The following is a 3,855-nucleotide window of genomic DNA, read 5'->3' as shown; positions in this document are numbered from 1 at the left end:
CCTGTGGCTTTTGTGGTGGGGGAGGAAGAGAAGAAGCTAAGGTGGGGGCAGGGACGCGAGGCTCCCACAGTCTCAGTAGGGAAACACGTGGGCTTGAGAATGTGCTCATGAGCATGCGTGCTAGTGTGTGTGTGTGTGTGTGCGTGCGCGCGTGCGTGCTTCTGTTCATATGCATGCGCTCTGTGCCCAGCCTGTATGAAGGTTACTGCAACATGGTGAAGGGGACAGAGATGGGGTTATCACTCTTGAGAACTTGTTAAGTGTGGTCCATAAAAGTTGGAGCAACTCTTTTGTCTCAAGGGAACACAAATGTTCTACGGACCCAGTGTTCGACGAAGGCAACAGGCTGAGAGTTTGCCAGGTCTGGGCCAACCAGACCTAAGTCTCCAAGTGTGAAAGTGATGTACGGAGGGCGGGGAGGTGTCTCGGTGCTTAAAGCACTTGCCACACAAGTGTGAGGATCAGAGCTCCTAACCCTAGAAACTCCTATAAATACTGGGTGGGTGTGGAGGCCTCTCTATAAACTAGTCTCCCAAGGTGGAGACAGGGCCTCCCCAGAGCAAGCCGGCTAGCAAGACTAGCCATATTGACAAACTTGGTTTACCAAGAAACCCTACCTTGATGAAAAAGATAGAAGAGCCATAGATGATTTCCAGTATAAACCTCCTGCCTTGACATGGGCATACAAACACAAGCAAAAACATATGTACACACACATGAAAAAATTATATGTGACCACCCAAATTTGCTTCCAAAGGCCTCAGACATGTCCTGCCCTCGCTGAGACGCCTGGCATGGCTGTTTGAGGTGTCACTTGGTCTCTGAGAGCTCCTTACTAAGAAGGAAGGTCACCATCACCATCGCCACCACATTCTGAACCATTGTGCAGAAAGCTTGGTGCCAATTTTCTCGTTTTATCTTCCCAAGCTATGAGAAGGTCTTGGTATCATTCTCATTCTCAATGTGAGGAAAGTGAGTGAGGCATTTAGAGCCAGAGAGAAAGCAACTTGCTTGAGGTGGTTTTGTATCAAGTTGGGGAATAAGACAGAACTCAGACCAATCAGATGGCTCAAGGACCTGCTCTCTGAAAAGACCGTGACTCCTCCCACTTTCCAAAGGAGAAAACAGGCTCCACTGGGCTCACATGCCTGGGAAGCAAATTCCATACCACCCTGTTTCTCAGGGCCTGCCTGCCCAGGCCTGTCCTGTGTGTCCTGATGCTTGTGACCAAGACCCCTCCCCCGCCCCCCTGCTAGTCATTCAGGCCAAAACCTAGATCACCACCTGCTCTTGCCATTTAGCTCCCCTGCACCCCCAACTAAGTCCCACATCAGATGCACAGCAGTAGAAGGGTCTCCGGCCAGCTCAGCTCCTCCCTTCCCTGGGACCTGGAAGGCTGGCCCCAGCTGTTCCTGGTTAAGAGCCTCCCTGAGGATCAGAGAGACACTGATGTGTATCAGTTCACACTGGCACCTGGAGGAGCCCCTGTGACATCTTTAGGAATTGGAGATAGCTCACTCCCCGCTTGGGCTCTAGTCCTGTTTTCACACCAGAGGGGCAGCCTTCCATGGTTTTGACCTTATTGCTGCTGGGGAGCGGGCCAGATGGAAAGGCCCCTCCTTGTTCCTAGGGGTTGTTTTCTAGGATTCTAGCCTTAGGGTAGCAGCTGTGTGGCCCTGGGCAATTCACATCAGCTCTCTAGTCTTTGGTTATCAGTTCTGTAAACTACCCAAGCAGACTTCCTGGAGCTGGAGAGGTTGTAGAGAACCGGCCCTGTGAGACCCGGATGTGGCATTATTCTGTAAATCAGGAAGCTACACAGACAAAAGATAATAATGCTGTTATTCACCTAGCACAAGCTACCTTCAGAGGTGGATGGGAAAACAATTTATTTTAGGCCCAAATTACCTTCCTCCCTCCTTCCCGCCCACTCCCCTCTTTCTGAAAAAGCTGTTGGGGCTAGCTTCTAATTTGGCTTTATCTAACTATGCTCCCTAGAGCCCGAGTTTCCTTAGAAACGCTGCAGGGCCTGTCACAAAAAGCGGAGCTCCAGCCGCAAGCAGCCCTCCCGGGCTTTTCACTCGACTGTGCTTGAAGAAGTTGAAGGGTCATCTTAGCAAGTGGAGTGACCTGGGCGTTCCTTCAGGGGCTTGTGTGCAGAGGGGCCTCAAGCTGGATTTAATGGTCTCTTCCCAGCCGCCTGTCTCATGGTTCTTTTCTTCCTTGCTTGCTTTTTTGTTTTTTGCTTATCTGTTCATTCGTTTTTGGTTTGGCTTTTGTTTTCTGAGACGGAGTCTCCTATAATCCAGGACGGCTTCAAGCTCACTGTGTAGCAGAAGCTGGCCTTGCTTGTTTCTCTGTCTTAATCCTTTTGAAAAAGAACCCTGCATTTCCAGTTTGCACCCAAACCTGCAAGTTCCATATTCAGAGCAAAGAGAGAAAAAGACATACCCAAGGTCAAACAATCTGCCAGGAGCAAGTATTAAGCCCCAGATATTCTGCTTCAGCTCTGTGGGTGACTCCTCTCCCTCTCTCTCTCTCTTTCTTTCTTTCTCTTTTCTTTGTATAAAAGAAAGCATTTAATTGAGGGCTGGCTTACAGTTGCAAAGGGTTAGTCCATTGTCATCATGGCAGGGAGTATGGCAGCATGCAGGTGTGGTGCTGGAGAGGTAGCTGATCCACAAGCAGAGGGGAGAGGGAAGGAGAGAGACAGAGAGAAACTGAGCCGGAGACAGCCAGGGCCTGGCATGGGCACATGCGCTCTTATCCCCTCTCACTTTCAATGTGTGCTTCCATCACTCCCATATAGTCTGTAATGAACAAAATGAGACCCAAGGAGGCCTGCGTGAGGCCGTGTAACTGTGATGAGAGTGGTAAGGTATTGGGTCATCTTTTGAGACTGAGGTTTCCTATGTACCCCAGGCTGGCCTCAGACTTGGCCCTTCTGCCCTTCTCTCCCAAGTACTGGAACAAGCTCTGCTCTAAGCCACACTATTGTTTGCTTTTGCTGAGGATCTTACTTTGTAATCAAGATGGCCTATAATTCACCAGGTACCTCAGGTTGACCTAAAATTCATGGCAATCCTCCTGCCTCAGCCTCCAAGTATTGATAGTACAGGCAACCACTACTTGGATGTCTCAGTCTTTTTTCAGACTAGAAAAGGATATGAGCAAAACAGCAGGTCCATGCACAGACACGCTCCCGGCGAGTTGAAATGGTTCATCTAAATGTGATAACAACGTTGGTTCTTACTCCTTTGCAAAGCCAACTTGTTCTTGCTGGTCATGAGTTGGGACCTCAGAAGGGGCTGGGCTATCTGCTCTTTACTAGTTAACCCACGTCAGCAGCGAATTTTACTAACTCACTGGACACTTCCTCAAATCAATAGTTGGGCACTCTTGGTCTCAGAAAAATAGAAATATGAAGATTTAGTAGCCACCGTTTCCTCTTGTCCATCCCTGCACCCTCCACCGTGGTTCATCACAGCTGGGAGCAGGAGGTGCTCGTTAAACCCTCACCCAGCCAACCCTGGCTCTGAGACTGGCCCATCTCTTAACTTCTGTTTGTCTGTGAAACAGGAACTTAGCAAGCAGCCTGGGTCTGGTAGGATGGATGGTTGAGAAAACCCCAGTGGGCTGTGGCAAGGCCCTGAAGCTGAAAAACTGGTTTCCCTCCTAGCCAGTCCCAAGCAGCTTTAGGCCTTTTTACTTGTCAACACTATGTAGGGTCTAGTTTGGGCAGAGGGACCTTGACTTGGCAAGGCAGAAAGATGTTAGCTATGGAGACACACTAGAAATGGGTCAGTGGGATCATGGGGCAGAAGTTCAGAGGGGGCACAAGGTGATGTCAGGAAG

This window comes from Alexandromys fortis, unplaced genomic scaffold (genome assembly GCF_014885135.2).
Source record: "Alexandromys fortis isolate MF-2015 unplaced genomic scaffold, M_Fortis_MF-2015_v1.1 scaffold_224, whole genome shotgun sequence".
Classification (NCBI taxonomy): Eukaryota; Metazoa; Chordata; class Mammalia; order Rodentia; family Cricetidae; genus Alexandromys; species Alexandromys fortis.
The sequence above is the reverse complement of the archived record's forward strand: the minus strand, read 5'-3'. Positions refer to the sequence as shown.